Source organism: Tachypleus tridentatus, unplaced genomic scaffold (genome assembly GCF_004210375.1).
Source record: "Tachypleus tridentatus isolate NWPU-2018 unplaced genomic scaffold, ASM421037v1 Hic_cluster_2, whole genome shotgun sequence".
Lineage (NCBI taxonomy): Eukaryota > Metazoa > Arthropoda > Merostomata > Xiphosura > Limulidae > Tachypleus > Tachypleus tridentatus.
In genome coordinates this window covers 30,234,570-30,246,685 of record NW_027467782.1, presented here as the reverse complement: position 1 = coordinate 30,246,685, position 12,116 = coordinate 30,234,570, and the positions used below count along the sequence as shown (strand labels likewise).

The 12,116-nt window shown below is 36.5% G+C and overlaps 2 protein-coding genes across 4 annotated transcripts in view; one reads left to right on the top strand and one right to left on the bottom strand.

The window, feature by feature from the left end:
* Positions 1-12,116, top strand: part of LOC143243032 (prolyl 4-hydroxylase subunit alpha-1-like) — a 273,473-nt gene that overhangs the window by 27,127 nt on the left and 234,230 nt on the right. The gene's annotated exons all lie outside the window — the stretch shown is intronic.
* LOC143242692 (prolyl 4-hydroxylase subunit alpha-1-like) overlaps positions 6,669-12,116 on the bottom strand; it is a 160,875-nt gene continuing 155,427 nt past the window's right edge. The window contains exon 5 of the transcript XR_013023148.1: positions 6,669-12,102. The gene's annotated coding sequence lies outside the window, so the exon portion shown is untranslated. The remainder of the gene's footprint in view (positions 12,103-12,116) is intronic.

Sequence of the window (12,116 nt, the reverse complement as noted above, 5' to 3'; positions counted from 1 at the left end):
CTCACAGATCTTGCAAGTCCAAAAATTTTGTAACAACATTTTCTGTCTTAACAAATACAGTTTCTTCTTCAATTACTTCAGTGTCTTTAGATACATCTGAGATGAAGGAAAACACTGCAGCATTATCAAGGTCTGCTCACAGATCTTACATCATGTCATTAATACATGTGATAAAGTTTTTCGCTGATTTGTCATTTATGTACATGTCTCCATTTATTTTCTGTAAATCGCATAATAGCCCAAATAGAGAAAACAGCTGTTCTGTTACTACTAAGTAATAGGCGGTAGTGAAAAGTTTTTCCGGTTTCTCAAGCTCACAAGCATGTAAATTTCTTATGCATAAATCTATCTGCTGAACCTGTGGTTTATATTCAGCATTGGCAGCTTGAACACACGGAGTATTCCTTCTACTTATATCGTGGGCTTTGATCAATTGTAGGTGAAAATTACTGGTACCTTTTACCAAGACACTATCTCTTTAGCAAACGTTTTTGTGGCTTTTGCGTGCCTTGCAAAACATTTCAGTAGTTTCTTGATCAAACTTTAACCAAGGGAATGTTTCTTCCCATTTTGGTTAGTAACTTCGAGATCGCTTCTCTCATACTTTACATTGCATTCCACAGAAGATATTGGGTTACCTCCTTGATTGATTGATCTTGCTGCCGAAGCAGCAGGAATGATCCCACTACAACCATTGACACTTATGGTGGTACCTGCTTTTTCCTTGACTTTTTTATCCTTGTCAATTCTGTCATCTTCACTACAAAGTTCCTTTGTACAACTATTGTCTTTACTAATATCACTTTCTCTATTCAATTCTAAACTCTCATCATCAGATTTCCTTCACTTTTTGAAATATTTCAACAAAGTCACATTCTTTGTAAAACCACACATTAACCACAGACAAGAACTGTTGTTCTGTTTTTGGATGCACGGACTTGTTGGGCTAGGTAATTTATGTGGAGACAACCAGATATCGGAGGGAGGGTATCTGTTCACAAAATTGCTGGCCCTGAAACCCTGTCACCCAAAGGTGATGTCATCGGCACACAGAAACTACCGAACAAGGCTGTTCAATAGTTTAAACATGTACCTTCTAATCTATATGTTACAACATGTGTTGCCGGTGTGGCAGGGAAATATGTCTAATGAAAGAAATTGCGGCTTGTTTGCCCGGCTTCCAGTTTTATTACAGGCTGTTATTGCCCATTATCGGCAAAAATCCGTTAAGGATGACCAGTAAAACAATTATTTAAACGTAGAATATCACTTATCCACTCGGGAAATAGATATAGCAAGAACCGTTGCCCGCAGGTAATATTTATATGTCCTGGGACGTCGGGAAGTTCTTAAATTTGAGCTCTGGACTGTAGTAGCCTATTTACAGTGATCGTTCTGTACTGGTACAGGTATATAACATATAATCAATTGTACACTGCACTGCATGTTGAACTACTAAATAATGGGTTAGGTCTAGGTTAGAGTACCTTAATCCAACTCAAATATCTGAATAATGAGTTGTAATCTCAACTTTGAGCTCAGTTTTGACATAGGGACTTAAAATGAGCCAACAAACCATACATCAACAAAATAGGCATATTTCTGAAACTTTATCTGCATGCATGGATGCGAAAGTAAATTCAAAACAACGGCTTTAAGTTGGGAATAGTCCACTTAATTATTTCAGGCTACAGTAGCATTTCCAGTGTTCTTACACTAAACTATTTACAGTATTTAGGCCTAATGTTATTGTCACTCGGTTCTCAGATTACAACTCCAACGTTAGGCCCAAAGCAAATACATTGCAACTGAGGCCACGAACGTTAAGCCGAGTACTCAGTACTAACCTTGTTCACTTGAACTTGTTCAACTCGTGCACTTTTCCAGACAATCCTTAATTGATTTTGTTGATTTGTCGGTGCTTTACACTAACTTTACATAAAGCCGGTGCCACAGTACTGTACTATTGCTAGTTGTATAGTATATACATAACAAAGTTAAGAATAATGTTGTCATACATGTCTAAGTCTTACGCAATTTGACCTAAAATGTCGAATTATCGTCTTTAGACTGCTCCGACCAGTACGTTGTTTTGCCGGCTTTTCAAAACATACTGATCTGAATTTACAATCGCAAAATAATTAAATTACACCTAAAAAGTTTGTCGTCATTGTCTCTGTGCTTCTGTCTCGCACTGTTCATTCGTTTCATAAAAATATCACCAGAGGGCTGGTTGGGGCATTATGATTTCAGGATAGGATCAAGAAAGAAGTTAGAAGAATATAGTTGTGATTTCCATTTTTGAGTCACAGGTCGGAATTCCATCACAGAAAATGCTGTCCTTTTCTGCCGTTGGCTATCGTTTATAATTCGGGACAACTAACGCAGGTATCTCAGGTATAGTTTTGTTTATAATTTAAGAAAAAAAATATTTGATAAAAAATTTTACTGAATATATTATTCAAAACTTTGCCTCTGTTTGGTTTGCTGATTTGATCACAAAGATGAACACTGATAATTAGTTAAGTGAGGATATCACTAGGGGTTGAGATGGGTGTGACTGTTTTTACACGCAATTATCCGTTTTTCGAAACACGCGAAGGACAAACAATCTAGATGCACTTGTGAACTAAACATACTACCTCAGGGTATTCAAACACACACGGTACACGACTACTTCTTATACACCTGATGCTAATGTAATAGGCGGTTTTTATTGTTTCAGACTGAACATACACTGGACAGGAGTAGCCTGAGTTCAGTCTGTTACCACACTTACAGAGTCTAATGGGTTATTGTTGTGTTAGAATAAGTAGGCTAATAAATAACGAAACAAACGGCATTCTTGGCCTTAATGTGACCAAATTTGATACGTGTAACCTGTAAGAAAACTATGCTTTCCTTTGTAAATGTGAACAGGGGCTTTGAAGCAATAGAATTGATATGTGTAATAGACGTTGCCATTGTGGCTATTCGTTACACATTGTATTTTCATATTATCGTATAAACACACATTATAGATGTGATAACTGTTTTGGAATTACACGTAACAGTGGCTTACCTTTTCTTCTCAACTTCTCATATCTTGAAGAATCTACATTATCTATGTCAAGGTCTCTTCGTGTGGTTGGATAGTAACAGTAACATCGTCTTGAAGTTAACGAGTCCATTAAAGCTACGTGTGGTTAATTAGGCTTTAATTTCAAATTATGTTTTAATTGGTTACTTCATATTTTGCGGTAATGTTGGAAATATTTATATTTTAAATAACTCGAAACAGCTTTCTCTTTTGGACCAGTTTAATAATGTGATGTTCCCTCATTACAGATGCTATTTCGAAAGCAGCATCACGTTTCGACAGTTCGAACCTTGGACATCTGTGTCATCAGACTGCAATTTTTTTAGCGTACAATTATCGTTTCTCATCCCTGAGTTCAAGATCAGTGAAAGTGATTGAATAAATGCAAACATTTTACTGTTTCGTAACACAGAAACAATCGATATCCAGAAACTTTTTTGAAATATTGGATGCATCCCTCAATAATCTTTAAATCTCCCCCGCGAAAGATTTAAGCACTTGCTCGAAAGAACTCAAATATATATTTTAAAACTTTATTACCATGTTAAAAAAATTGTTTCCCAAGTAATAGTTATTTCATGCCCTTGAAACAAGGGCTTGAGGACTAGTACCTTTTGTAAGAGGGAGAAAGAATGTAGTAACTTGATTTGTTAAGATGTGTATTAACAGCAGTAATTAATGGGTCACTAGATAACTAGAGAAGACAAACCTAATAAATAATGTGTTAATCTTATGAATGGGACAGTGACTTGTTATAAAAACATAATGTGTTGAGTCATTTTGAAAGATGTCCTAATTATGTGATTCAGAATCATACAAATTGAAAACATACTTTGTTTCTTTTACATGAAGGCCCTTGTGGACTGTACAATACTAGAAAACGGATTTCAATTCCAATGGTGAGTAGAACACAAAGAGCCCTTTGTGTAGCTTTGTGTTTAATTGCAAACAAACAAATCTTACTTGAGGACGGATATTATTTTCATGAATTAAGGTATTTCTTTCTGTTATTTTTATGCAATATTTCCATCTCGCTGTCTTCAAAGCAGGTCATCTCAGACATTGTTTAAAATGAATGACTTTGATTCTTGTTCTATGGTAAACTAATAAAAGCAAACACGAACAACAGCAAAATCTCTGGCATCGGACCTGTAGGTCCCAGCCTCATTCTGAAAAGGGCCGTTTACCCAGTCAAGGGTATCTAATCAATTACAGTAAATTTTAAAAAACCAATTCGCCAGCCACCAGGGTTCTCCATCCTCGAGCCAAAGTCTGGCTCACTTCACTTTCGCTGCTTTCGTCCAGTTCTCCCGTCCTTCCTCTCACTCACAAATATTTTTGAAATGTTAAAAATAAAGTAAAAATTCCATGGATATTTTAATACATTTCTCACGTAAGGGGACGAAGAGGAACTATAAAGTTCCTGAACACCCCAGTTGGAGAGAGAACTCTTCTGATTTCTCTCTCTCTAAACTGAACCCCTGCCACGTTAGTTTAGTTTAGTTTAGTTAGTTTAGTAATCTATTACAATATTTTTCTCTACAAATAGTTTGTTTGTTTGGGAATTTCGCACGAAGCTACTCGAGGGCTATCTGTGCTAGCCGTCCCTAATTTAGCAGTGCAAGACTAGAGGGAAGGCAGCTAGTCATCACCACCCACCGCCAACTCTTGGGCTACTCTTTTACCAACGAATAGTGGGATTTACCATCACATTATACACTCCACGGCTGGGAGGGCGAGCATGTTTAGCGCGACGCGGGCGCAAACCCGCGACCCTCGGATTACGAGTCGCACGCCTTACGCGCTTAGCCATGCCAGGCCTGATCTACTAATAGAAAATAACAATCGAGTAACCAAACGATCAGGAAAATTACTAAATATGAAGAAAAGGAGTATTCATAATAATCAAAAGTCAGAGAAATTTCCAAACATGGAGGTGTATGGTAACAATTAAAGAGATTTCCAGAAATGGAGGGGAATTATTCAATAATAACTAGAGAAGCGCAGACATTTCCAAACATAGAGGTACGGGGTATTCAGTAATGACAAAACAGCCAGGCGTATTTTCAAGTATAGAAAGAAGAATTATTCAGTTATAACATAACAGACAAGGACATTTCCAAACATAGAGGTACGGGGTATTCAGTAATGACAAAACAGCCAGGCGTATTTTCAAGTATAGAAAGAAGAATTATTCAGTTATAACATAACAGACAAGGACATTTCCAAACATAGAGGTACAGGGTATTCAGTAATGACAAAACAGCCAGGCGTATTTTCAAGTATAGAAAGAAGAATTATTCAGTTATAACATAACAGACAAGGACATTTCAAACATAGAGGTACGGGTATTCAGTAATGACAAAACAGCCAGGCGTATTTTCAAGTATAGAAAGAAGAATTATTCAGTTATAACATAACAGACAAGGACATTTCAAACATAGAGGTACAGGGTATTCAGTAATGACAAAACAGCCAGGCGTATTTTCAAGTATAGAAAGAAGAATTATTCAGTTATAACATAACAGACAAGGACATTTCCAAACATAGAGGTACGGGGTATTCAGTAATGACAAAACAGCCAGGCGTATTTTCAAGTATAGAAAGAAGAATTATTCAGTTATAACATAACAGACAAGAACATTTCCAAACACGGAGGAAGAGATTATTTAAGAAATAATTTCCTTGATTTACTAAAAATAAAGCAAATGTGAATTAATTCTGAAAAACATAAAGATTCATTATGAATGAGACGATAACTCACAATAAAAAAATATGTTGTCTTGCTATGAAAGAAAAGAAGACTTTTCGGAAGACTCATTAAGAGAGACAATGCCTTATTATAAAACTCATGTTAAAGTATTGTAAGAGATGTGTTAATTGTTATCGTCCAACAGCGATATCATGCTCAAGAAGTTCTGATGAACAAAACAATTTACTGAAATTTGACAAAAATGCAAAGAAAATTTGAAAACAAGCATGTGTTTGTTTGGAATTAAGCACAAAATTATACAACGAACTATCTGTGTTTTGCCCACCACGGGTATCGGAACCACATGCTAGTGGTGTGAGTCCACAGGCATACCATTGAACCGTTGGGGGGTCGCAACAAGCAAGTAAACAAAATTATTAATTCAAAATAGGCTTCTTCTTAACACTCCTACGAAAAGTGGGGCCTAATAGGCCCCAGAGCAACTGAAGGTTATTAATATTAGGCTAATAAATTTGTATTTAAATGAAATTGCCATTTCATCAAAATGAAATGAATCAAATGAAATGGTAATTTCATTTAAATACAAAGTTATTAGCCTAATATAAATAACCTTCTTTGCTCTGGGGCCTATTAGGCCCCACTTTTCGTAGGAGTGTTAAATTTCTGGTCCTTTGCATTGATATGATTAACTATTGTCAGATGTAAAAAGATTACGGACTCTTGTTGATTCTGTTGTTGTTATTGTTTTAAATTAAGCATAAAGCTACACAATGAGCTATTTGTGCTCTGCCCACCACTGGTATCGAAACTCTGTTTTAGCGTTTTTAGTCCGCATACATATAGCACACACAGTAAGTTAATGAAAGATTTTATGGTCATAGATGAAGCGATGGCTGTTTTCTGAATACAAAACAGGAACCTGGATGTAGTACAGATCGGATCTCTGTGTTTTGTTACATGGACCTACATGAAGTGATGAATTTTTTTGAACACATAACAGGAGGCAGATCCAATGAACCATATACTGTTATACATATTTTGGTGTTTGAAAATTTCAACTTGAATTGCACTTTCCAGGTTACATGAACTAAACAGTAAGATCAGAGATCCTCTGGGTTGAGACATAATACTCTCTATTTCAGACACGCAATTTAGAAGACAGCCACCAGTATTCACCACCTAAACAGAAGGATTGGATATTACAGTATAACGCTCCTACAGCTGAAAATGCTAAGCATGGTAAATGGTATGTCGCCGCCCAAACCTTGGGCCTTTCGATTCAAAAACTCCGTAAATAACCAGTATGCTATGCTTGATCGATATATTTCTATATAAATATTATAGTGTCTGTTGTATGTCCATGTAACTACTTCGCACGATGTGTATGGATCTTCACCAAAATTGGTATGGAGATTCATTAGATCCATGCGGGAGTACACACATATTTCCAGTTTTACATCTGGCAGTTTTATGGGCGTTGCTTTGTTGTTGTTTTTTACAATTGTATGTAAGGCGATCAGCTTTGCATGCCATACGATAAGATTTCATTAATCATGAATTTACATACCTTCCGTCCAGTTAGTTTAATAGATTCTAGTGAAATAAAGAGTACTGGTTAAGCTGGTATATTCTGCACATCTTTCGAGGAGCAGGTACCATATGCAGTTCAACAGCTTACGTCTATGGTGTTATATAACCATGACTACTACTTAAACTAGCGTTCTGGTGCAACTTTATCATATTTAAAAACGGCTAGTATGGGTAGAGAAAACACTAGTAAAGGAGCGAACATCTTCAGGTTCACAAAAAAAGAAAGTGTTACTGACCGATAGCTGATCACATGTTTGAAGGCGGTTGTGTAATTGAGTGTAGGAATTTAGAGGGCGTGCTTAGATATATTACATACCAATATAGCCACATCAATATTGTTTTCATGTTTCTGACATGTACTAGAAACATTCCTAATTATTACATTGGAACATCAGTTCTTTTATTGTGTAATCTTAACTAAAATTCACTTTCCTGAAACATTTATATTCAACGTGCTTTCGGGAATCTTGCGGAAGTACATCTAATATCTAATCACTTATACACATATAACATAAGGGCCATTCTACCCGATGGACAAAAGCAGCAGTTGCCCAGGGTCATTTTGTCGTCAGAGACCCACTGCGTGTTGTAAGCATAGAAATAAATAATAAGATAATATACATATACTGTTTTTTTAAATTTTTCTCTCACTGATACATTCAATTTATGGTATTTTCTTAAAAGCAAGAGAGAATAATAATTTATTCTTTTCCCGGGGCCCATAGTGCCTTAACTCTGACTTACTGGTTGAAGTTAAGCACAAAACTACACCACAAGCATCGAAACCCGGTTTCTAGCAGTGTGAGTCAGCAGACATTCTGTTGTGCCACTGGGAGGACTGCCTTAACTCGGCACACCATGATATCTACATATGTGTGGGAGAAAACTGTGCTATATATTTAGACAATACATTTGAATATCGTGATATTGATTAACATTAGTGTAAGAATGACAAGTGATGGTGGTGGACTTTCAGGTACCAATATTTATCAGTTTCAGAGCATGGTCGTCCATAATTTTTTAACTGATAGACCAGAGGGAAGAAAGATACACTCTCGAGTTGCTCTTATCTGACGAATTAGTGGTATTTGAACGTTATTTCTAAAGAATGGTTTTCCTGTAACTGAAAAATTAATAAATCCTTGGGTTAACTTTCTGGACACGATAACCACAGCTATCCGAAATAGCATTACATTTATACACACCTTTGAGTATTTTGTTTTGTTTGTTTGCTTTTGAATTTCGCACAAACCTACTCGAGGGCTATCTGTGCTAGCCGTCCATAATTTAACATTGTAAGACTAGAGGTAAGGAAGCTAGCCATCACCACCCACCGCCAACTCTTGGGCTACTCTTTTACCAACGAATAGTGAGATTGACCGTCACTAATAACGTCCCCACGGCTGAAAAGGCAAGCATGTTTGGCGCAATGGGGATACGAACCCGCGACCCTCAGATTACGAGTCGCATGTCTTAACACGCTTGGCCATGCCGGGCCCGTAGGGTGAGACAACATTATGTTTTGTTTGAGAAACAAAGCAAAAAAAAACAAACAAAAACGCCTAATTTTGCTTGGAATAACGCTTCGTTTTAGATATTATAAGCAGTGAAATTCCCTTAAAACTATAGAATGTGATGAGAAGTGGTAAATCGAGTGACAGACTAGTCTTTACGTTAATTCTTAATGGTCCGACATGGCCAGGTGGTTAGGGCGCTCGACTAGTAGTGTCAGAGGCGTGGGTTCGAATTCCTGTCATACCAAACATGCCATTTCAGCCGTGGGAGCATTATTATGTAACAATCAATTTCACTCTACGTTGGTAACAGAGTAGCCCAAGAATTGGCGGTGGGTGGTGATAATTACCTGCCTTCTATCTAGTTTACATTGCCAAATTAAGGACAGCCAGCACAGATAGCCCTCGTGTGGCTTTGCGCGAAATTGAAAAAAAACAACCAATAAACAAAATCTTTAATACATGTACTATGTTTTCCAAGTACGTAATATCTCGTGTTTTATAAAATTAATTTGAAATATATAATCTTATTTTAAAATGACTGAATTATTCACATGATCTTCAAACAACGAACAAAAACGTTTTAAAACTTATAAGCTAAAAAACAATTTTTCTGATTTCGTAAATAACAGCTGACCCTGCGTTCTAATACTGTCGCTTTGTCAGCTTCAACAACGTTATTTATTAAAGACCATTTATTCAGTGAACTGAAGAAAATAGCATGAAAGAGTAAACTATATGCTAGTACTAACCACGTGATCAACACGAGTGCTCGGGTTATGTGCGCTTGGGAACCCATCTTAAGTACTTGAGCACTTTATAAACGAACTAAGATCTTTCCATCACACTTCAGTTTCTAACAAAATGCAGACAAGCGTCGCTTGATAGCCTAAAGCTATAGTACACGCTCTGTCTTTCCACGAAAGGAAAACAAACAAAACTAGTGTCAACTCTGGAAGCATTCAGAAGATAGAGGTTCTTCAGTCGTTAATTTCGCCCGTAAACACAGGGAACTAATTGAATACATCATAGCGTAAAAGTGGATTAAGAGTAGAAAAGTCAAGGACAGGATATAAAACTGCCAGCTGCTAGCTCGTGCTGTTGTCGTCATCTCTTTTAAAATTTATACACTTAAAAATATTATCTGTTCAAGTAAAAATAAAAAAAACAACAACATAGTTCTGCCTGTACTATACATGTCACGATCCCAAAGGATGGTTGCGGCAGCTTGTGTTGCTTGTTGTAACGAATGAAAGAGAAGTAACCAGTGTTAACGGTGATTTATATTAGAAAGAGAAGTAACGAAAAACTAGGGGTTTTGGAAGAAATCAAGTGAGGAAAAAAAAACAGAAACTAACATTACAATTCAGAACTTACTTATAAAAAGTCATGCTTTAATATACTGACCAACAAAATTACAAGGCATGCTTGTACTCGTTTAGAATCGGCAATAAAAAAAAAAATGGCCCAGCATGGCCAGATAGTTCAGGCGCTCCACTAGCAATCTGAGGATTACAGGTTCGCATCCCCATCACACCAAACATGCTCGCCCTTTCAGTCGTGTGGACGTTATAATGTGACGACCAATCACACTATTCGTTAATAAAAGAGTAGCCCAAGAGTTGGCGGTGGTTGGTGGTGACTAGCTGCTTTCCCTCTATTTTTGCACTGCTAAATTAGGGATGGCTAGTGCAGAGAGTAGCTTTGCGTGAAATTTAAAACAAAACAAACCAAAATCATATCTAACAAGTATTCAATTACAGTACTGAACAAAAGTGTTGTCTCCCGCTGTTACAGTGGAAAGTCTACGGAGTTACAATGCTAAAATCAGGGGTTCGATTCCCCTCGATGGACTCAACAGATAGTCCGATGTAGCTTTGCTATAAGAAAACACAAACACAAAAGTGTTAAGACAAGAAAATATTTTGTCATTCTTTCCATTTTGTGGGGCTAATTCTTCCATGTCACCACGTAAGAAAACTCAAATATTTTATACCTAAAACAACATGGTAATACTTTACTGATGACAACCGATGAATCAGTATGAGAATACTTGTCATTCTTTAGAATTTCTGCAAACTTGTACCAAGGACATATCATAAGGGTTTTGCTTGAATGAACATAGTGATTAAATTTAAGGTCTGAAATAACTGTCATGGTGCCCAATGCAGTGTGTTAACTATATAGAAAGAAGCTAGTAAGGAACTAACATATGGTACCGGTGTATGTTAGAAATAAATTTCATAAAACTTCACACATAAACCTTCACACAGAGAGTGTTTAACACATTATATTAAGTGTTATTTTCATTGCCCAAAAAGCTTAGAGAATTGTCACTAGAGCAGAGAGTTCGTACAAAAACTTTACGTTGTGCTGATTGGACTCTATAGCAAATTGCTTCAGAATTGAAATGTTCTCCTAGAACTGTCAAGTACACCCTAGATCATGAGACTGAGACAGGTAAATTAGATAATAGGAAAGGAAGAGTTAACTAAATAGTTAAATAGTTAACCCATTCATTCACTTTCTAACTAGAAATAAACTTCTATCATCATATCTATCTTTTCATGCCCGGCGGTTAAGGTACTTGACTCGTAGTCTGAAGGTCGCGGGTTCGAATTCCCGTCATACCAAACATGCTTACCCTTTCAGCCCTGGGGGCGTTGTAATTTAACAGTCAATCCCACTATTCGTTGGTAAAAGTAAAACAAGAGTTGACGGTTGGTAGTGATGACTACTAGCTGCCTTTCCTCTAATCTTATACTGCTAAATTAGGGACGGCAATCGCAGATAGTCGTCGTGTAGCTTTGCGCGAACTTCAAAAACAAACAAACACTATCTTTCAACTTACTCAACTCTTCAACATTACCTTATATTTATAATTACCTTTTTAATATGCTAGAACATAAATTTAATATCAAATTAGAATTAAATTTGCCCTTCAGCTAACAAAATATTACATCATTAAAAATATAGGTTATTATAATATGTTACACAATAGTATTCGACAAAATGAAGGAAAACTTCATTGTACGGTTACTTACGAATGACGTCACTAAGCTTCGAAGGGATACACCATTTTTCTTAAGGAAGGTTAACTGTTTGGAACATAAACTTGTGCTGTTCAAGTTGGGCAGGAAAACGATTAGTCTTGACGTTAAGATAAGTCATTTTGAATAAATAAACTTCTAAAGTAAGTTTTCTCTCTGCATACAATTAG